The sequence below is a fragment of the Molossus molossus genome, unplaced genomic scaffold (assembly GCF_014108415.1).
Source record: "Molossus molossus isolate mMolMol1 unplaced genomic scaffold, mMolMol1.p scaffold_m16_p_18, whole genome shotgun sequence".
In the NCBI taxonomy this organism is placed as follows: Eukaryota; Metazoa; Chordata; class Mammalia; order Chiroptera; family Molossidae; genus Molossus; species Molossus molossus.
This window is the reverse complement of record NW_023425353.1, coordinates 26,623,295-26,647,311: the sequence shown is the minus strand read 5'-3', so window position 1 is coordinate 26,647,311 and position 24,017 is coordinate 26,623,295. Positions and strand designations below refer to the sequence as shown.

The following is a 24,017-nucleotide window of genomic DNA, read 5'->3' as shown; positions in this document are numbered from 1 at the left end:
TAAATATGAACCCCCCCCAAAGTTATAAAAAGTGACCAATTATTAAGAGATAAAACAGTGAATAGAAGGTCAGAGATGACACAGATATTTGATTTAACAGACAAAGACTTAAAAATAACTATGATTAACATACTAAAAAGAGAAAAAGACAAACTGGATGGAAAGACAGTTTATATAAACTTAGAATTCAAATGTACAAAAAAAAAAATTCACGTGGGAAATATATCTTATCACATCTGTAACACAACTGTACTCTTCAAGGGCAGGGCAATAGTCTGAAGTAGGCACACAACTGAGGATGTCTTGCCAAGTTCTTTCTGCCCCTGTACCATAGTTGAATGCCAATTAAAGCATAATTAACCCTCAGAGTTCACTAGCTCTTTATATTAGCCCATTACTAAAAGGTAAAGGGAAGTACATTACCACTTGCTTTGTGAATCCTTTAGAAGTTTTCTTGCCTTTAACCTAATATAGACACATATATTCTCAGTAGGACAGATTTAGAAATAGATCATATGACCTATGGAAGTGGTTTACAGAAACTCAATAAGCAGTACTTCTTGGAAAAGAAAAAGGTGAGTGGTATCTAGAAAGATATGCCCCAGGGGAGAAGCCTAAAGTGCTATCAGCAGAGTCTGTACAAAGATAGGTCTGAAAGGAATCTTGGGGCAACAGATAAATCTTGTTTTAAGATGGAAGGGATCACAGTCTAGAGAGATCAAGTGACTAGCACAAGGTTTCACAGATTGTTAAGAGCCAGAACAGGAACACTAAATGCTGGCTTCCTGATTCCAAATGCAGAGGATTTTCCCCATTTCCTGACTTCAGCATGTGCAGAAATCAGCACATGAAAGTTAAGACATATAGGAAGCCATTTTTTTTTTTTTTGGACTACTAACATTTTATTTTATTTCTTAATTTTTTTTCTTTATTGATTTTTAGAGCTAGAGAAAGGGAGAGGGAGAGAGAGATGATAGAAACATCAATGAGAGAACATCGACTGGCCACTTTCTGCATGCCCCCACTGGGGAACAGGTCCCAAACCTGGGCATGTACCCTGACCGGGAATCTCTTGGTGCACGGGTCGACACTCAACCACTGAGCTACACTGGCCGGGCGAGTACTAACATTTTAAAAAGTCATTTCTAAAATGTTTCAATTATAGTTGACAAACATTATTATATTAGTTTTAGGTGTACACCCCAATGATTAGACAACTTACTAAGTGATCTTGATAAATCTAGTACACACCTGACACCAGGCATAGTTATTACAATATTACTGACTATTTTCCCTATGCTGTACTTTACATCCCCATGACTATTCTGTAACAACCAATTTGTACATCTTTTTGGTTAATCCTCACCTGAGGATATTTTTTCTATTGATTTTTAGAGAGAGTAGAAGGGAAGGGGGAGAGGAAGAGAGACAGAAAGAGAGAGAGACAGACAGACAGACAGACAGACATGTGAGAGAAACACATCGACTGGTTGCGTCCTGCACATATCCCCAACTGGGCCAAGGATCGAACATGCAATCTAGGTACGTGTCTTTGACCAGGAATCGAACTGAGCTTGAAACCCTTCGGTGTGACACAGGCCATGGCCAATTTGTACTTTTTTTAAAAAAATTGTTTTTTCTTTATTGATTTTAGAGAGAGAGGAAGGGAGAGGGAGAGAAAGATAGGAACATCGATAAAAGAGAACATCGATTGGCTGCCTTCTGCATGTCCCCCACTGGGAATTGGGCCCACAACCTGGGCATGTGCCCTGACTGGGAATCAAACTGGCGATCTCTTGGTGTACTTCTTAATCCCTTCACCTTTTCCACCCATTCCCTCCAATCTCGTCAAAATGTTCTCTATGTATCTATGAGTCTGTTTCTGTTCTGCTTATTTGTTTATTTTGGTTTTTTAGATTCAATTGTTGATAGATATGTATTTATTGCCATTTTATTGTTCATATTTTTATCCCTCCTCCTCCTCGAAGACCCTTTAACATTTTTAATTGATGCTCATTTCTTTCATATGCCTCAACTCTTGTCCCTACTTAGATCTTTATGCAATTATTTCCACATTATACTCCATTTTGTTTTTTGTTTTCATAGCCCTAGGTACTGATAAAAATACTGCTGCTATTTACCTGTGGTCTGACCGCAGTTTACAAAATCAATAGAAACAGAAAAAATTAGTAGTTGAAGCTGCCTTCTGTCTACCTATCTATTTTGTTCACTTCAACAGAGTAGCTACCTTCAGATTCATCCATTCTCTCTCTCTCTCTTTTTTTTTTTTCTATTGCTACTGCCTCCTCCTGTCTTCGGATCAAGGCCTCAGCTCTCCCTTTCCAATTTTTGCTGTCAAAGGCATTTTTCTAAAAGTCCTTACCAAATAAAGTAAAATAAAATAAAAGTCCTTACCATGTCTATCCTCTGCTTAACACAATTCTTGGGTTCCCTTACATCTTCAGGAAATAGTCCATTCAAAATGCTCCCATGGCCCTGGCCGGTTTGGCTCAGCGGTTAGAGCGTCGGCCTGCGGTCCTGAGAGAACCGGGTTCGGTTCCCGCTAAGGGCGCATACCTCAGTTGCAGTTTGTCCCCGGCCCTGGTCGGTTGTGCGGGTGGCAGCCACTCGATGTGTCCCTTTCACATCGATGTTTCTCTCTCTCTCTGTTCCTCTCTTTCCCTCCCACACTACCTAAAACAAAAAATGGAAAAATGTCCTCGGGTGAGGATTAAAAAAAATAATAAAACACAATAGATATTTAAAACAAACAAACAAACAAAAAAAACAACAAAATGCTCCCATGGCCCAGGCCGATTTTTCTCAGTGGTTAGAGCATCTACCTGCGGTCCAGAGATACCCAGGTTCGGTTCCCGCTAAGGGCACGTATCTCAGTTGCAGTTTGTCCCCAGCCCTGGTTGGGTTATGTGGGTGGCAGCCACTCGATGTGTCCCCTTCGTGTCGATGTTTCTCTCTCTTTCTCTCCCTCCCAATCTATCTGAACAAAAAATGGAAAAATGTCCTCAGGTGAGGATTAAAAAAATAAAATAAAATTGCTTAGAAAAAAAAATGCTCCCATGCCTCACCTCAACCTACCTACCTTCCTACCTTTCAAGCTTCATCTCTCTGCATATTCCTTACATGCACTCTACCCTTCGGTTACCTGAAAAAGGCAAAACTGTGCCTTTGAACCTGTAGTTCTCTTGTGCAGATTCTGTTAAAATCCTACTAGCTCTTTCAGACACAGCTCAAATGGCCTCTCTTCCATGAAGTCTTCTCCATCCCCAAACTAGAATCATTCCCTCTGTAATACCTGATGAACATCTCTTATATGTGTCTAGTGGCCTTTATATAATTTCTGGTGTTATAGTTATAAATGCATGTATCTGCAGCCTAGCACCAGAACACAATCTGACTGAAGGCAGGCTGTAAACCCTCTATCCAGCATGATACTGGACTAAGTGATTGTTCAACTTTCTGGGGTTAAAGAGGAATCACCTTTTCCAACACAGAAGGAAGAAACACAAACATCAGCCAAACTGTCATAAACGCAGGTGCCTATAGAGATGACACAGAAGAAATCAAACGGCATAACCAGCAGGCCAGGACCACAGCACAGTGGTGTCTGACGTTCACAATGTTTACTCTGCTGATAGGCCACTTCCTCCCACAATGCCTGCTCGCTTTCTAGGGGGCCACAACCGAAACTTGTGAGATGAGGCTGCGGGAGGGACGTGGCTGCCTCCTCAGCTTTCCAAGAGAGTAGCCTGCCCAAATACAGTGGGGTGGTAAATCATGGGAGGGCCTCAGTTACTAAGAGCTTCTCCAAGAGGAGCTTTTCTTATCCCCAAGAAATTTTAACTTCAATAGGTCTGAGGGAAAGTCCTGAGTTTATTTTGAAGGGGAAAAACGTCCCAGGTGACTTTAACACACCACTCTCCAAATCAGAAAGCCTGAGGTAAACCAATTTATTGTCTCTCAGATAAATACCTACTTTTATGAATCATGAATTCCTGAAACAGAGAGCCCTAACTATTTGTTTGGGGTGTTGCTCAACAAAGGACAGAGAGATAGTGAGAACAGAAAGGGCTTAAACCTTCAAGAAGCCTCAAGGATGCTTCTTGGGTAAAAGAAGCAAGCACAGGATGCTTGTTGGGGGATTATTTGTATCAAAAGCTTGGAAAAACCCCTCAATGTAATTGAGTAGAAGAATGGATGTATTTTTAAATATGTATAAAGTAAAATACCATGCTGTGGTGAAAATGGCTGAACTGAGTGGAGCTATATGCAACAACACAGATAAATCTCAAAAATACACTCGAGTGAAAAAAAAACAACACAAGTTGGGGAAGGAATGTACAACTTGACACTATTTATATGCAGTCTTAAAATATAGAAAACAAGGTGAGGCTTTGATCACAATCTAAAGCCTGCGGGAGACCTCAGTTTTGAATCCCTGGGGGCTTCTCAGGCTGTTGCAGTGCCATGGAAAGAGTCCTGGGGAGATGGCTCAGGGGACTCAGGGGACATATGACTACTAGCTGTGCCATTTAGCCAAGTGAGTTTACTTCTCCTAGCCTCAGTGTTTTCTTTGTAAAGTGAGAGGTTTGAATTCCTCAGGTAAGTCCTTTTCAGCTCTGAAATTGTTGGCACCACAAGCTATATGCAAAAGACTATCAGCTCTGGTTCTCACAACAGAGGAAACCTCAAGGATCAGGTGCCTCTTGCCCTGACTTCTAACTGTGACACAGAGTCTCACTGGTGTCAGGGTAAAAAGTTATTTATCAAGAGTATTCTACAGGAGTGCTCTCCCACATGTCTGAGTCACAGTGAAAACAGGAAGCCCACACCTATTTCTTCTGAGGACCATCCCATGTGCCTACCACCTTCCACCAGCTGTAAAAACGCCTTCATGAAATCCCCACAGAGCCAAGGCCAAAGGGCTGCTCCATGCGGGTGGGGTAGGATGCTGAGGCAGGAAGCACACAGGCTGCTCACCCGCCGGAAGATCAACAGTGGAGTGGGGACCGTATGAAGAAGAAACCATTGAAGAAATCTGCTCTGAGAAAAGGCACTTCCTAAATAGTCTCCTAGTCTCCAGGCATTCTTATTTCTTTTATCCACTGATGGCACAATAATAAGACTGAGCACAAGAAGGAGAGTTTAAAGTAAAAGAAAAACACAAGCCAATAGAATGTTTTTAAAACAGAATATGTAAGTACGTAGTACAAGATTCAAAAGCTAAGTTTCCTGGTCCTGGCCCTAGCCAAACTTGTTCCCCTCCCCAGTAGCAACCACTGGTAAATACTTTAGAGATAGTTAATGCATGGCAAGCATAAAAGCATATAAACATAAACACACAAACACATACATGATTTAGAAAAACATAACATAAATATTCTGCACCTTGTTTATTTTTGGTAATAATATTTGCTCTTTTTCTCTTGAAAAGTTTCAAACTGCCTTGGCCGGTTTGGCTCAGCAGTTAGAGCGTTGGCCTGCGGTCCAGAGAGACCGGGGTTCGGCTCCCGCTAAGGGCACATATCTCGGTTGCAGTTTGTCCCCGGCCCTGGTAGGGTTGTGCGGGTGGCAGCCACTCGATGTGTCCCTTTCACGTTGATGTTTCTCTCTCTCTCTCTCTCCTCCTCCCACTCTATCTAAACAAAAAATGGAAAAATATCCTCAGGTGAGGATAAAAAAAAAGTTTCAAACTTAGAGAAAACTTGAGTAAGCACCTCTATACTATTCACATAAATACATTGATTAATATTTTCCCATATTTATCTCTTAATGTATGTTTTCTTCCCCCACGAACCACTGAAAAGTATACTGCAGACATCAATGACATTCTCTGAATCTATAGGCATGTATCCCCTAAGAGTAAGGACATTCTCCTATCCACCCACAATATTATCACACCTTTGCAATTTATCATTAATTGAACAATATCACCTATTACACAGTCCATATTCAAATTTCCCCAACTGTCTCAAAAATGAACTTTGCTTTTTAGACAAGATCAGGAGGGTTCAAGGTGGTATGACCATAGACAAACCTTGCTTTTTAAACTTAGCGCTATATCCTGAAGATTTTTCTATACCATTCAAATAGAAACTCCTCAACCTATATGACAACTAAAGATAATAAGAGCTAACATCTATTAAATGCTTATTATATGTCAGGTACTTTTCTCAGATTTTTCTTCTGCCATCCCTGGGTTAATTTTACTTTTCTTTTCATAACTTTGTAAGTTTGATGCATAATTTATTTTATTTTATTCATTTTTATTATTCATATAAGAACTTAGGTTGATGAATTTTCCTAAGCACTGAATTAGCTACATCAAATAAAAAAATATTTATGTGTAGAATTATCACATTATTTTCTAGATAGTCTATAATTTTGATTTTGATTTCCTCATTGACCAAGAAGAGTTTTTACATTTCCCAGTGGTGTTTTATTTCCAGGTTTACATTTTTTTACTTTGTGTTTTTTAGTTGTATTACATAGGGATCAGATATGGTTTTTGTGCTATTTCAGCTTTTTTGGTAGGTACTGCAGTTTTCTCAGTGTCCCACCATAGGCTTAATTTTTGTGGCAATTGAAAAGAAGGTGGCTTATCGATTAATCTAGCTTACTAAGGAAACAGCAGCTCTATGTCTCTACTTCCATCCTCCAAACCAAATTCATCATGTTAGAATTCAAATATTTTGCCCTGGCCGGTTTGGCTCAGCGGTTAGAGCGTCGGCCTGTGGTCCCCAGAGACCCTGGTTCGGTTCCCGCTAAGGGCCCGTACCTCAGTTGCAGTTTGTCCCCGGCCCTGGTTGGGTTGTGCGGGTGGCAACTACTCGATGTGTCCCTTTCACGTCGATGTTTCTCTCTCTCTCTCTCTCCCCCTCCCACTCTATCTGAACAAAATATCAAAAAATGTCCTCGGGTGAGGATAAAAAAAAAAAAAAAAAGAATTAAAATATTTTTATGTTTTTGGCACGGGCATTTGACACCTTTCATCCTCACCACTGTCATGCAGTTCTACTTACACTGGTCTTATATGGCATGTCGTGGCTGCTGAATAAAAGAACTTCAGCCACGGAAGGGAATTTATAGGGCATCTAAGCCAAACTCCACTCAGTATAGGCACTTCATCCCCCAAAGATGCTCAAATGGATTTAATGTGAATTACTGCTGTGACAGGGAACTCAGAATATTGCTCAAGTTGCAGCATTTGTGGCCTCTATCAGGATGTCAAGGATTAAGATCCTCACAAAGCATTTATTGGCTACCTACTATAAGGACTGCATTACCTAATGTACTTTGGGGAATACACAAGAGAAGTATATTACTTACACCTGTGCTCTAGAACTGCGGTTCCCAAACTGTGCCTCAGGACACTACAGTGACTTTGCTCTGTGGGATATTTTAAATTTTTAAGGGAGACAACATGATACACCACCTGTCAGACACTGCACAAACTATAAGGTCAAGGTACTTTACAGCTTCAACATTAGTTTGTGCTACATTCTTTGCAAAACTGTTTTTTGTTTGTTTTTAAAGTGAAAGTGAGTTTATTGGTCAAGCAGTGAGACAGAGAATGAGCTACCACACAGGCAGAGCAGCTAGCAAAACTGGCTTTTACAAAAGCAATATTGTGTGAAAATCAACATAGACTAGGAAAGGACTGTTGCAGATTCCCATCTGATTCGAAGGTTTAGGGAGCAGTGCAGTACCCAACAAGAGCATAACCCCATTAGTAAATAACTGTGGTGATTTTAGAATGAAACAGTGATATTATCTTTCAATTTATGTGCTGTATTTTTTTTTTTCCAAATAGCCACTCAATTGTTATGACAGTATATATTAAGTTGCTTGGTCCTAACTATTTAATACATGGAACTGCTATTATTCTTTTGGCCTAAGGGGCTCTGTGAAACAGTTCCTGAGATCTTATTTATAATATCATTCATGGGCCATACAAAATGATCAACTTAAAAATTAGCCTGCTGTATTTGGTCAGGCTAATTTGGTGAGGCGTGTGATGTCAGCTGGTATTGATTTTGCGGGACTTATGCGGCCATCGGGCTGGGCGTTCCCCACCCCTGCTCCAAGAGCACCACTAGCAGCTCATAGTTGAGTTTCAGAGACTAGAGTCACAACAGTGATGTAATCAGGATGTGAACAGTTAGGCTTTTACACTCTCATTGAATTAGCAGACATTTCAGGAATTCAGAATACAGGGAGCACAGGCTGGGGCAGAGTCAAACAAGTGGGACTGGCCTGGTCACTGTGGGAAGGACTGAACCACAGACAGGAGAAAAGGCTTTTATAAGAGCAAAGAGAAGTTGGAATGAACATGGCCTGTTCTGGAGACAGTGAAAACAGCTGAGGAGTGTGAAGTTTTGATCTGGGGAAAGTGGGGAAGGTGTTAGGTCACAGGAGAGATATGGTAAAAACCAGTGCTTTAGGAAGGTTAATCCTAGTGGGGGTAGTGGATGGACAAGAGGGGCGAGAAGGCAGGAAATTATACCTCCTGAAAAAGCAATGCTCCTACATAGTACCAGCCTGATTTAAATGAGAGTAGGTGTCAGTCCTTTCTTTCAGCAGTCTCACTACCCAGGGTCCACATTATAAAATTCCCCAAACTATAATCCCTACTACTAGGAATCATAGGTAGCCCTTGACTGGGTGCTTAAAAAACTGCTGTTTTTGGATTCTAACTGGGGCACACTAGAATCAAGTTTTTAAAAATTTTGCTTGGAGACCATAGCCTTGCTCCTAGGAAAGTATATAAAGGAATGGTTAAATATGGAATAGGAGGAAAAAAAGTACTGGATTGGGAGTCAGGAGTCTTGGAGTTGAATTTCAGTTTGACCACAAACTCACCAAAGAGTGATCCTAGGCCCCTGCTTCCTCACTCTGAAAATGAGGGCTCTATAGTGACATGAGAAGAAACATTAAATGTCAAAGAAGGCTCATGACCACCTGATGCACCAGGTCCAATCTTTTTGTGTACAGCTAAGTAGAGCCAAAAGTGTGGTTTTAATATTTCATCCCAATTTGCATCAAGCATTTATATCAACAAAGGGTTCTATATTATTAAAATAGTATAATCTGGGCTCCTGTAAACTATTATTCTATAATAGCAGTGAATGTATACAATAGACCAGAATATTGGCAGATACTTCTGGGGAACAAAAGTCAGCCTTATATACCAAAGTTACCCCATGATGATGGCTCACAGACAACATTTAAAATAAAAATTAAGCCACTGATCTGCTTTGTGTCTCCAGGGAACAAACAAGCTCTATATAAACCGCATTAAGACAGAGTAGGAGCAACCAAGTTCGATGGGGTGAAGACTATGGAAATACAGGGGAAGTCAGAATAACAGACTTAGAACTTGAAATAATTATGAACAGAAGAAATACCCAATAAAGGCTGCATCAGAAAGGACATGAAAGTCCTATAGATTTTTGTTTATTTTATTTTAATTTAAGCTATAACAATTTTATGTTTCCTTTGGCTTCAGAAGAAATGATAATGCATCCCACAGAATTAGCTCATAAAGCACTCCTGATCCTTTATTCAAACTGGGTATAAGATCAAATGAAATAGTATTTGCAAGATGATGGGATTAGTAAATGTCAGGGTTTAGGGAGTCACAGAATAGGTCTCTGGTTTTTAAAATGGCTCCCAGATACTGAAGTCTCTTTGATAGCCCTGAAATATCTTTTTAGAGGCACTGGTCTAGTTGGGGCACGAAGCCCCAGCCTCAGGAGCTCCCAGACATGACCAGGATAAACCTGGCTATAGCTGGTGTCTACATGCAGGTCTGTGTCACAGTTTTGCTAGGGTAGGGAGGTTGTGGGTGTTTTACAGTGGGGGAAGGGTAGGGGAGGCAAGGGAGGAGGAAGAAAAAACATTCTCTTATCCCTGGGAACTTGCAAAATTATTTTCCTCCATGAATTTGTGCAAATGAAATCTCCATCTCCCACTCCTGCTTACGGGTCAGTGAACCCATTCATGGATTAGGAAGTGACCCACAAGCATCAGTGTGGAGAGAGGGGCGCGGTGGTGGAAACACTTGGAGAGAATGCAGTATCCTGTTTAACTTGGCCTTGCCAATGCCAAACCCTTTTTCTGTGAATGTTTCTTCAGTTAAAGGGCGATAACGTCCTCCTTCCAATGGCCTTGCCTTTCATGAAATGGGATATTCGCCACACTTACACAACCACTCTTACTGTATCACTTAACCTCTCCCGCATTAATCTCCTGGTCTGCGAGACATGGAATAAGCTCAAATTTATTTATATCATAGGACCATTGTGTGGAAAAATGCCTGGAAATAAAAGTGTGGTGCACTTGCAAAAGGTAATACAATATAGTGTAAGTCCTTACAGTACAAATGAACCAAGTTAACACCACCGTACATACTTTGCATCTATTGGCCATTCAGTTAAGAGAAAATAAAGGGTGACTGTAGGAAGTAAAATAAAACTAGATAAAGTGTGCTGGTGGCCAGAACTAAGGAAGAGACCTCTAGAGCCACATTTATGAACAATGCCAGAACACAAATTTAGTATCCAAGTTTCTGTTAGATTTGGTGGGCACAAGGAATGATGACTTGAAGCTTCAGAGAGTTTAGAGAGTTAGAATTGGTACAAATGCAAAATCTCAAATATGGCTGCAGGTAAATAAATAAGCCTAATTCCTCATGTCCTAACATGGTGCCTTTCCCCCATAGTCTTTAGAAATTGCCTGAGGACTTTCTGTAGCAGAAATAACTACTGAGATGTTTGATCTGGATACTCCCACTCATTATTGCCCATTAGGACAGAGAGCTCTTGACGTCACCAGCATGGTTGTGGGTTCACCCTGCCTCATTATATGAAACTACATGAGAGCAAGGGTGTCCAAGGATTTCAGTGCCCCATCTCTCTTTAGGATTATGCACCTTATTCCTTCCCCAATAAAATCCATCAGCAGTACATGACTACCTGTAGCTGTAAGTCTACATCTCCATTCCTGCTTAGCGTTTTCCACTCTGTTGCTCCACCTTATCTATACAAATGTCTCATTATTTCCCAGCCTCCCATCTCACCCCCACGCATGCCTACTTTCAAGCTTTCAATCATCTTGTGCTCCTTAATTCTATCTATACTACAAGATCCATGACAACCCTGCCTCCTTCCTCAGGCATTCTAGCCCACAGCCATCTTACTAGAACTCATCAGATCCTACACTATGTGCTTTGACCATGTGCCCACATAAGCAACCAGAGAATATCAGGGTTGGATGAGGCCTTACAGAGAATCTGTTATTCCTCCACAGTGCCTCTGGGGCCCTATACTTGGTATGAGGACTGGTATGAGTTACATCCTCCATAAACAGCAATCTTCCACATCTCTGCCCAGTCACGAGGCCACCTATTCCATTCTGGATCAACACTTTTAGGTGTGGAAAAAGGTCTTTGTCAAACTGAACTAAAGACCTTTCTCTGTAACTTCTAGTCCAAGCTTAGCCTTCACATGCTTCACACACAGGCCAGCCCTGCAGGTATTTGAAGATGGGACAAAGGCATCTCTTTGGTTTTCTCTTCTTTCACCTAACTACTCATTCTTTATTTGTGAATGTTCCTTGTATCATGGTTTCTGATCTTGGTTCTCAATGTCCTTCAGCACCTTCAGGTGTAATCATGTGAAGTCAATATTCCAAGTGTGGATATGGCTATTCAAATTCTAGAAATGTACCTTCAACAGTGCAGACACTATGTTATTATGTCCCTTTACACCACTGCTTCATTCATATTGTGTTGCGTGCGTTGAAAACCTCTTTCACGGGTGCTGTTTATTACATCTATCCCATTCTATAATCGTGGACACTTTTTTTTTTTTTTAATCTAAGGACTTACACTTGTGCCTGTTGCATTTCAACATTTTAGGCTCAGCCTTATGCCTGCCATGATGACTTTAGATCCTGATCTTAGTTCTCCCCTGGCTTACCATCATCCATGAATTTGCTACATGTGCCAGTTCTGTCCTACTCTAAATCATGAATAAAAATACTGACGCCCCGCTGGTGTGGCTTGGTGGTTGAGCGTCGACCCATGCACCAAGAAATTGTGGGTTCTATTCCCAGTCAGGGCACACGCCCAGGTTGTGGGTTTGATCCCCAGTGGTGGGGGGGTGCAGAAGGCAGCCAATTGATGTTTCTTTCTCTCTCTCCCTTCCTCTCTCTCTAAAAATCATCAATAAAAACATATTAAAAAATTTTTTTTAAATGCCGGAAAAACCAATTTTGAAGACTTACCTTTTTGGTATATCGCCTTCCCTTTAGGTTCCAAACTGTGCTTTGGAACCTATAATACTGCACATATAATAAATGCTTATACGTTACTGTTGAATATACCAAATTCTACCCAATATAAAAATATTATAATTATATTTTCATGGTAATGATGGAATTTATCTAAATTCTTTCTTGCTGGATTCATCTCACTCTCTAAGTTTCCCTTTCCCTTTAGCTCTCAGAACTCTGAGAACACAATGTAGCCTGCAAAGCCCAAGGAATAAACATTATGTCAATAACATGTTCATTAAATCCTTTTGTAGTGTCTACCCTAATAGGCTACAAGGTCAGTTTGTAGAAAACCCATTGCATTAAGAGATAACATCTGTGAATCCTCTGATTTCCTGTTTGGCTCTAATGTCAATATAATAATAGCTTCTTGTAGATATTTTTACTGTAGGATAAACAAACTAAGCTCCACTTTTAAATACAAGGATTTGAGTATGGCAGTGCATGCCAAAATGGGGGCTTCTGTGTACCTCCTATAAAATAATCTTCCCATCTTGTTCCTAACAAGGAACAGTTCAAGATGGTCAACATTAATATGTTGAAAGGGGCCTTGGCTGGTTTGGCTCAGTGGTTAGAGAGTTGGCCTGCAGACCAGAGAGTCCTGGGTTCCGTTCCCGCTAAGGGCACATACCTCGGTTGCAGTTTGTCCCCGCCCTGGTTGGGCTCGTGTGAGTGGCAACCAGTCGATGTATCTCTCTCACATCGATGTTTCTCTCTCTTCCCCTCTCTCTCCCTCCTGCTCTATCTGAAGATAAATGCAAAAAATAAATAAATAAAACATGTTGAAAAGGGAATGCAATGGTGATAACTCCTCTTTAAATGCAGTCCCCATTCCCAAGATGACTCAAATCATAATCAGGGGAAATAAAAATTCTACTTTGACAGAAAATGGCAAGCAGGAATTTGTGCACATTGGGAGCTCAGTGGCTATCCGATGATTCTAAGAACCACACGCTTGTTCAGATTAGAAAACACTATAATGTGAAGTTTGAGCACCAGCAAAATAAGACTAAGGTCCTGGGGTTTATGTTTCTCATCTCTGCCAGATTTTGAGATCAGGCATGACTGCCCAGAAAGTATAGGGATGTCACTCTCCCTCCCCACGACCTGGTTGGGGAATAGGACAGAGGGACAGAGAGTGTATTAAAATGTGTGTGGAAGGGAAGGACAGGGAAAGCATTTCTAAAATTACCATTACTTGGGGTTTTTTGGTCACAAAAGGCAATAATTAATTTTGAATTCTTAAATGATATTAAGTAGGAGAGGGAATTTAGGGGTGAATATAGGTGAAAAAATGTTGAGAACCCAAACTAATCTAAGGTGATAGAGGTCAGAATAGAGATCATCTATCTTTGGGGGTTGTGGGTGGAAGAGGTGTCTAAGGAGGCTTCGGAAAATGTTCTAAATCTTGATCTGGGTGGTATTTACACAGGTGTATAGATAATAAAGAGTCATTGAGATGAACACTTAAGATTTGTGCACTTAATTGTATATAAATTACATAACCCTCAATTAAAAGGTTAAAAAAATAATGAAAGGATTGAGAACTATCAGCTTAGTAGCTGGGGACGAGCTGTCCTCTGAAACTCATGGTGCTGGTATGAAGGGGGTGGTCAGCAATTTATCACTGAGATGTTTACAAGATACAAAAGGATGTTATTAACTTAGGGAGGCTGATAAATTATACCACAAATCAAAGTACTCTCATCTTTCAACAAACCAAATTCTAGCTCTTGATGAGGCCTGATGCAGGGCCAGACTATCCCCTGGAGCCAGGAGGAGCAGCATGGATCCACAAGGAAGGAAGGGGAAGAGTTGCCAGACAGCTTCTCCAATCTTGAGGAAGAAGGTCCGCTGGGACCAACCTACCCGTTGAAAAGACATGGATCTGCTGGCTTAGACTAGGGAATGAGAGGTCAAAGGAAACCAAGGGGATGAGATTTTAACCCAAGGGAAAGGTGCCAAATCCGAGGAGCAAGGCAATGAGGCCTTGGGGTCTGGAAGAGCAAGATGCCCAAACTCCATCAGACATTGAGCACTGCTGTTTCCACAGCTGCTGCTGGCACCGGGCCAGGGGCTCCGGGTGGGCCATTTCCCCCTCGCATAACATCAATACATTTCTATCATGAACTCCCCAGTTCAAAGGCAGGCAGAGGGGGATAGGAGAGTCTTGAGAGTGACAGGAAAGGGGCCCTGGTATCAGGAGAGGGAGAAAGGGTTTTCAGGAGGCAGTTCACATGCTCCCACACATGTAGGATGAAGGGAGACGCCCATTGTGCTACAGTCCTTTGACCTCAAAGGAAGGGAGATGGCACAGATTTACCCGCTATGTCCCCGGCATAGCTCTAAGTGTTCTCCAAATGTTTATACTTTTGGTCCTGACAACCTGACAGAGGCAGGCGTCTTCACTCTCATTTTACAGATAAAGACACTGCAGTCCACAAAGGTGACATGATTGGACTGTAGTCACACAACTGGCCAAAGGGCAGGACTCTCTCCACTTTACCAAGGCTCAAGAGAAGATCTGAACCTCTGTTCTCCAAACTCAACAAAGCTCTCATCATCCTGGAGCACTGCGGTACAGACCTTCCGCCTAAGGCCCACCTCAGGAGCACATCATGCAATTCACTAGTTGTGATTCTGTTTCCACTTCTGTTAACAGAGGACAGTCATTCATTAACTTAAGACTTTATACAGTATTCTGATCATAGGAGAAATCAGTGAAATACATGACCTCAGTACTTGCTCTGTGAAATATAAGAAATGTAGAATTCTAGGTTTTTGTGGTAAGTCACATATACTTGCATTTTTGTTAAGAGGTATAAGTGGAACATATAACTTACAGTAAATAATTAACCCTGACCAAAAAACATGTAAGAAGCCTAATCATTTTAATTGTGGTAAAATATACATAACAAAACCCACCATTTTAATCATTTTTAAATGTACAGTCCAGTGGTATCAAGTACAGTCACACTGTTGTGCCACCATCACCTCCATCCATCTCCAGAACCTTTTTATACCCCGACTGAAACCCTGTGCCGTTAAACACTAACTCCTCTATCTGTCTGAGGAGTAGCTTACACAGTACTTTGCATAGGGCACACACTTAGGAAATGCTTCTTGAAGAAAAGTAAGCTTTATAGTCATAGAAGAAAACCAACTATTATATTATATAAATAAAAAAGATTAAAGGGAGTCTATTTTTCCATAACTAAAGACTAATAGTATCCATAGCCAAGAAAAATTAAGAGTAATTTATGACTTGTTTACCCTTCTGGCATTAGTTCTAATCATCTGTTGTGACCAAGACCTCTTGTTCTCTTAGATGCATTAGCAGGTGGTGACGAAGTCTAAAGCTGGGAGTGGGAAAGAATAGACACCCGGCTAGCCAGCACTGGAGGCTAGTTGTTGAGCTGTCACCCAGCAAACAGGGACTCGGTGCTCTCCTAGGAAGCCTTCCTTGATAGAGTTGTGTGACTTGGCAGTGACCCTGTGATGGAAATTCACTGAGAAGCCTGAGTTTCAAGTCCTGGTGAGCAGCACTTTCAGAGGTCTTCCGTGCACAGAAGCAGCCTAGATTGAAGGCAAAGGCCTCCTCAATACCCTTTGGGTGAAATTGGGGAAGCAGATAAACAAGGATTACAAGGCTTTTTACTGCTTCCAGGGCATTGCAAAAGCATGGAAAGTATGAACAAATGGCCCCTTTACTTTAGAATTTTCTAATCTGGTAATGGCACACAGCCCTAAGTGGAGAGGGTTAAGAGGGAAGTTCACTGGGTTTAAAAAAAAGAGACCAGGAATGCATATAGCAATGGCCAATGGGCCACTAGTTTTGGCCTCCCTTGAATTTCTTTGGCTAAAGAAAAAATTGTCCACTGGGACAATGTTGCTGTCTGTGGTTTTTATTTATTTGTTTGTTTTTTTAACTCATCTGACAATTGTTCTATAGCTTTTCCTTCCTTCCTGGAGAACATGCCTTACTTGGTGCTTCATATTCAAAACCAAAGTCTAGGAAGGTGATTCTGAGCTGGTGGACTTGGACTAGTTGACAGATGCTCTATTCCAAGAGAGGGGACCGATAAATATCTGGGCTTTGAAAGGAACTTTATGATGTTTGGATTTTGTGCTGGCACCAGGCTCTGGGTTTTAAGCACTCTGCTGTCATATGGTGTGCACCCTTTCCAAGAAAAACTCTATAAAATGAAAATACGTTATTGCCATGGCCTTTGACCTCTTGAGAGTCACACAAATACTGTAATCTCTTACAACATTTAATTTAATTTAAACTTGGTTCTCTTAAAGAAAAAATTAGTTCTGAATCTGCCTTTTTCACTTCTTAAAAAGCACCAGTCTTCTTTCTCTATGGGGTCACTGTTTTGTTTGCTATGTGCCAAACTGTTATTTCACATATGTGAAAAGAAAAATTGGCATTGAGTCCATATGAACTAAACCACTGGCAAAGGCGATGTAGGAGCTTGCCATTGAGAAGATTAGATTCCCAAGAAACTCCTCTAGCAGCATCCAATATCCACAAAGGGAAAGCGTGTGTATATGTAAATATACACACACATGTTGATTTGAAGAAGCTGATTCCCCATCCCTGAGTTCAGGTAGTATTCAATTAGTCATAAATTACCCTGAGCTTAAATATCTTAGTTGTACTAATATATACTTAACACAAACATGTGCATTGATTAATAAGAGAAATAGGAAATTGAAAATTATTTTTATTCAAGTTTGAGCTTGTACATTTCAATTGTATTCTTTATTTGCTTAATAAACAGGATGATTCATACTTTCCCCATAAGTAAGACTGATTGGATCATGTTCAGTGTGTGTTTATGTGTGTGTGTGTCGGGGGGGGGGGGGGTTAAAAGGAGAGCTTTTCTTTTAAATTTTCAATTAATTTTTTCCTTTGCTTTTAAGGCTTTTTTGCGATTTAAGTCTGCTATTTTGTAGACTGTTTTTCCCTTGTACTCACATATTCAAAAATGGAAGTTACCAAGACAGAAATGAAGAATTTTATTAGACAGAACTGTGGTAAGTGGTTTAATACTCTGAGGTAGTAGTTGAACACTGCTCCCTGAATCCTGAGTCCCTGGTGACAAAGCAGCTGTGTTGCCATAGCAGGCATCTGTAATTTGTGCTTGTCCCATCTCTTCATGACCCTGCCCTTACTTAGATCAAACTAGTAAGGGGTCTTTTGAAATCAAGCATGACTATAGGTAAGGTCTGGCAATCATTTGAACTCAGACACTTTTATAATTCAGTCTTACAAAGGTGGAATATTTCTAAAAGAAAGAGATCCACTTTGAGAAAACAAGTAGAAAACATTTTTAAAATTTGGATATTTCAGATTTTCATATTCATTTTCTAAAATAATCATTGCATTTTTTTCTCAGTCATTGGGGTACCACCTATGGGGACATATCAGTGTCTCTGACAGAACCATCAACCACAGGATTCTGTGTTCTCCATCCCGTCTCCAGGGATAACATGTGATCCAGGCTTAACCAATAATATTGTGCCATTTTCTTGGCAATAGTAATTAGTCCAGGGGGTGGGTATATGACTTAAGCTGGGCCAATCAGAGTTATTCCCTGAGACTGATTTATGAAAGATAGAAGACACGTTGCTTTCTACTGGAGTTGCTCAGCTGGGAAGATGCAAATCTAGAGCTACTAATGGCCATGTTTCCTGCCACAGAGAGACGACTGGAAGCTTATCCCTCAGAATGAAGCCAAGCATGGGCAGGCTCAGCTGAGAGAGAGACAGAAAGTGAGTCTTGGACTGAATCCCAGTTCCTAACCCCGAGCCCTGGTTCCTGCAGCCCTTCCTTTAATCCTTTCAGGGGTGGGGAGCCTTTTTTCTGCCAAGAGCCATTTGGATATTTATTATATCATTCATGGGCCATACAAAATTATCAATTTAAAAATTAGCCTGCTATATTTGGTCAGGCTAATTTGGTGAGGTGTGTGATGTTAGCTGGTATTAATTTTGAGGGCCTTATACGGCCCGGCCAGCCCAGCCGGCCCGAGGGCCGGACGTTCCCTACTCCTGCCAGTTCCAGTAACATTCCAGCTATATAACCAAGAAATTTCCTCTTTGCTAAGGTTTGTAAGAATCAGGTCTTTGTCATTTACAACGGAAAGAATTGTGAATAATAACACAGGAGCCCATCTTAACTTGGAAATCACATTGTTACTAATTTTTTTAGTGATTGATGGCTTTCCAGGTGCATGTGAATGAATATCACATATCTTTTATAGAAACTTTTTGTTAGTGGTATCACATATCAATTTATATGTCAAGAAAGAAATGTTGAAATGGATAAATGAAATGGATAAGTGGGAAAAACATGCCTATGCTTATGGTAAGACAAGTAGAATTATATAAATGTAATTCTACCCATTTCACTTTTCTTAGCACAAAGAGAACCTTAACATTTATTACTGAAGGGATCTACAGATTCAGGAGTTTGTAGCATAAATATTCTTAAGCATGTCTTATTTTATCACCATTGTTCATCCACCGTATGGGACAAAGCAGGCCAAGGATCAGACTGGAGGAGAATAAAAGAAAAGCTTCATTCACAGAAGTGCCGATTCTTCCTGTCCATATGTTTAGGTTCTACTTATTTCCCTAACCCAGAGCTGAACATCTCAGAGATGCTGGCAGGTACAAACATGCTCCCTTTTAATTACACCACCACAATGCTGCAATAACTGATTGCCAGTTAAATAATTATAATCAAGTGCCCATTGTGCATAACAATCATTTAATGACTGCCATCCGAAAACACTATAATAAAGAGAGCTTTAATGAAGAAAACGGGAAAGGGGCCAAAGTTTTATGGAGGTTTGCTTAAAGGGAAAGAGAACCATAATCTGTATTTAAGATTAAAAGAAGGCTTTAATCCAGATGCTCAACATTAAACAAGGGAGTGGAGTCATGTTTTGATCAAAAGTTACTGCATGCATAAAAGAAAGTAATGTAAATGTTCTTTTAGAAAAAAGCTCCAGTAAATTATATTAAGTAAGTGTTTGTAACCATTGGCTTCAGAAAAAAATGAACAAGAAGAAAAACATCTGATTTTCATTTTGGACAAGAATACTCAGCTAAAATAATAAAAGGAAATAGAATTTTTAAAAATTTCTATAATATTGAAAGTGAGTGAGTTTCCATTCAATCTACCCGGTACCAGTAATATTTCTTCTGTACTGACCCTATTTATTTTTTGCCCTCACTTTACTAAGGCAGGCTTATATCTTTGGGAGGTTTAATTATATTCTCACACGAAGTCTTAATTGAAATGGTTTTGATGATCTCGGCTCTAGCAAACAGTAGTTCTCATCTGAGGGGGGAAAAACAAAACAACAATCTCACCACATAAAACTCAAGATCAGCTGGCAGCTACTGCCGCTGCTGGTGCATGGAGTATTTGGCTAACAAATCAAAACTGCAGTTCCTAGAATTGTAGCCATTTTCTATGAACTGATATGTAGCCTGGTGAACCATACACACCAGCATCTCCAGGCTTTGCTAGAGTGAATGCTGAGAGAAAACTAAAAACAACATAGTCAGTCCTCTCAAGGAAGAATAAGGAGGAAAAGCAAAAACGAAACCAAAAATGGTTCATATAGATGAGACCGGATTCACTCCCCAACAGCTTTTCCTATACTTCAGGGTACAAAGGAGCAGGACCTGACCCTGGTGAGGGCTGAGGGAAATGTGCAGTGGGTTCTGGGCACACAGAAATACCCAGTCCTTGGGAAGTCAAGATGATGTTTCGGGGCAGTGAAGACCCTGACTGTCTGAGGGAAATAAAATCATACCCGGGGATAATTTTTGTCCTAATGTGAACATTCAGGGCACAACATGCACAGGGCTCTTGAGAATGTCCGTGTCCCAAGATGTTAGGATGCATGTATAACAGAGACAGAGAGACACAGATTAACTGGGTTAAAAAAAATAATACCCACCTGGGGTACAGGACACAGACAAGCCAGGCCAGGCCAGATTTTCTAAGACCATTTTAGCTTAAAACTAATTTAGGTCCTGGCGGGTTTGGCTCAGCAGTTAGAGCATCGGCCTGCAGTCCAGAGACACCTGGGTTCGGTTCCCGCTAAGGGCATGTACCGTGGTTGCACTTTGTCCCCAGCCCTGGTTGGGTCGTGCAGGAGGCAGCCACTCAATGTGTCCCTTTCCTGTTGATGTTTCTCTCTCTCTCTTCCTCTTTCTCCCTCCCACTCTATCTGAACAAAAAATGGAAAAATGTCCTTGGGTGAGGATAAAAAAAAAAAATTTAATTTAGGGGAAGGTGTAGGAATTCAATTATGACAACAGGGCCTTTTCTGACATTCTAAGTGAAGGGTATCAACAAATTCTCCTTCAGGAAGTTCCTGCTTTTAGTTTGTGTTAGAAGTATATCTAATCACCTCCTGGTCTGTAACTTGCTGGGGGTAACAGCATCAATCTCCATTTTATCAAAATCTCTCTGTAGTATTTACCCGAGTGGTTTACATACAGCGCAGGCTGCCCTTCGATATGTGTTCCTAACACAAGCTCTTTGCCAGCCAGCAGGACCAGCTCTTCTTCTTTGCATCTCAAAGTCACTGCGAAACTCCAGTGGCCTTCCAGGGCACCTGGAATCATGTCATTCCTGTTCCCTTTCCTTGCTAACCAGCGGTCAGTACCTATGCTCTCTCCACCTCAATTTTCTCCTCTGCAAAATCTGCTGTCGATAATAAACCTATCTTATAAGGTGTGTGTGGTGTGTGTGTGTGTGTGTTTGATGAGAAATGCATATAAAGCCACATGCCTGGCACTGCTAAGTGTTTAATAAGTGGGAGTTATTATTAAAACACGTCACTGCCTTTAGGAGAAAATCTAAATTCAAATTCGTTGGCCAGGTATATGATGATGTCAATAATTATAACAATATAACTCACCTTGCTCATCTACTCACCCCAAACATTCTTGTTCCTACCTTTCTATATCCCAATCCTTTCCCCACATAGCAGCCAAGACTTTTTTAAAAATGTGAATCATTCTCCTGTTTAAAACACACAACACAAGCTGTTCTCATGGCTATGAGCGCCCATATCAGTTTTGCTCCCTGCCTGTGTCTCCAAACTCATTCCCTATCACTCTCCCCCTAACTCACTGTGCTTTCGCCATGCTGACTAGTTCCCCCATTTCTTAAACTAAACAAGCTATTTCCAACTTAGGTCTTTGCACAGGATGTTCCCTCTGATTACAGGTTCTTTCCCGTGATCCTCCATGTCTGACTCCCTTCTCTGTATTCAGATCTCAGGTCAGGAGCCACTTCACTGACCTGCCAGTCTAAATTGTCTAAATCCTGACCTCTATTCTCTGCTCCTCCATGCCCCACACCAATTCATTCTATCTCAACATCCTGTTTCATTTTCATCATGTGCTTATCACTAGCTAAAAGTGTCTCTTTTTTGCTTGTTTATGGAACTAGGATGTAATAAACTTCCTGCAGAGACCTTGCCCTCTCTTAGAAGGGGCCTTGCATATAGCAGACACTGAATGAATATATGCTGTATCTCCTGCAGAGCCCTGCACACTGGCTGCCACTTACCAGGCACTCAGTAAGCCTTAGCTGAATTGAACTGCACTGAATTCAACCAAGTGGCAGAAATCCAGGGTACAGATAAAAAACTTCCCTTGGCCACCATCTTGCCAAATCGGATGAACCACAAAGAGTTCATAACTGTGACCTGTGTTTATCAAGGGGTACGCGGGACCTATAAGACAGTAGGCATGAGGGTGAATGTATGTGAAGAGATTTAGGGCTCACCAATGTTTCCGGATCCAAAAGTGTGAGGAGACACGAATGTCTAAATTCACAGTACAAAGTAAACAAAACAGTGAATTAGCATACAGTGAAACTGCATGAGTTACATTTAAAATAAAACCTTGATTTAATATTTATGTATATTCCTAGTCAGGTTCAGATAGAAGCAGAGGAGGATTTAGAGGCAGTGTTCACCGTTTTCTGAACCTTAATAGCATCAGAATAGCATCATAAACTAGACTATCTTACACAGACTTAGAAATGGCCCTATCTTGCTTTTTGCAACAGGTTTGCTGCCAGAACACAGGTGTGAAAATCACCACTAAATGAAAGCCAAAATGGGAAAGGAAAAGATTCATATCAACATCACCATCACTGGAAAAGTAGATTCCAGCAAGTCTACCACTACTGGCTGTCTGATCTACAAATGTCATGGGATTGACAAAATAAGCATCACAAAATTTGATAAGGAGGCTGCTGAGATGGGGAAGGGCTCCTTTAAGTATGTCTGGTTCTTAGATTAACTGAAAGCTGAATATGAGCATGGTATCACCACTGATATCTTCCTGTGGAAATTCAAGAACAGCAAGTATTAAGTGACCATCACTGATGCCCCAGGACACAGAGACTTCATAAAAAACATGATTACAGGCACATCTCAGACTGACTGTGCTGTCCTGATTGTTACTGCTGATGTTGGTGAATTTGAAGCAGGTATCTCCAAGAATGGGCAGACCCATGAGCATGCCCTTCTGGCTGACACACTGGCTGTGAAACAACTGATTGTTGGTGTTAATATAATGGATTCTACTGAGCCTCCCTACGGCCTGAAGAGATACGAGGAAATTGTTAAAGAAGTCAGTACCTACATTAAGAAAATTGGCTACAACCCTGACATAGTTGCTGCATTTGTGCCAATTTCTGGTTGGAGTGGTGACGGCATACTAAAGCCAAGTGCTAACATGCCTTGGTTCAAGGGATGGAAAGTCACCCATAAAGATGGCAATGCCAGTGGAACCACATAGCTTGAAACTCTGGATTGCATCCTGTCACCAGCTCATCCAACTGACAAGCCCCTGGGTCTGCCCTTCCAGGATGTCTACAAAATTGGTGGTCTTAGTACTGTCCCTATAGGCTGAGTGGAGACTGGTATTCTCAAACCTGGCATGGTGGTCACCTTTGCTCTAGTCAGCATTACAATTGAAGTCAAGTCTGTTGAAATGCACCATGAAGCTTTGAGTGAAGCTCTTCCTGGGGACAGTGTGGGCTTCAAGGTCAAGAACATGTCTATCAAAGGTGTTCGTTGTGGCAATGTGGCTGGTGATAGCAAAAATGACCCACCAATGGAAGCAGCTGGCTTCACACACAGCTCACAGTGCTTGCAAATTTGCTGAGCTGAAGGAGAAGACTGATCACTGTTCTGGGAAAAAGCTGGAAGATGGTCCAAAGTTTTTGAAAGCTGGTGATGCTGCCAGTGTCGATATGATTCCTGGAGAGGCCATGTGTGTCAAGAGTTTCTCTGACTATCCTCCTCTGGGCCATTTTGCTGTTTGTGACATGAGATAGACAGTTGCTGTGGGTCTCATCAAAGCAGTGGACAAGAAGGCAGCTGGAGCTGGCAAAGTCACTAAGTCTGCCCAGAAAGCTCAGTCTTAATCAGTGGTGGAAGAACAGTCTCAGAACTGTTTGTCTCAATTGGCCATTTCAGTTTAATAGTAAAAGACTGGTTAATGATAGCAATGCATCATAAAACCTTCAAAAGGAAAAGAGAATGTTCTGTGGAACATTTAGAGAGACAGAGCGTCTGGTCGGTGTGGCTCAGTGGTTGAGCATTGGA

The 24,017-nt window shown here is 41.1% G+C and overlaps 1 protein-coding gene and 1 pseudogene across 10 annotated transcripts in view; one reads left to right on the top strand and one right to left on the bottom strand.

Moving 5' to 3' along the window:
* Positions 1–24,017, bottom strand: part of ATG7 (autophagy related 7) — a 274,296-nt gene that overhangs the window by 50,591 nt on the left and 199,688 nt on the right. The window lies entirely within an intron of this gene.
* LOC118633475 lies at positions 22,519–23,836 on the top strand (annotated as a pseudogene).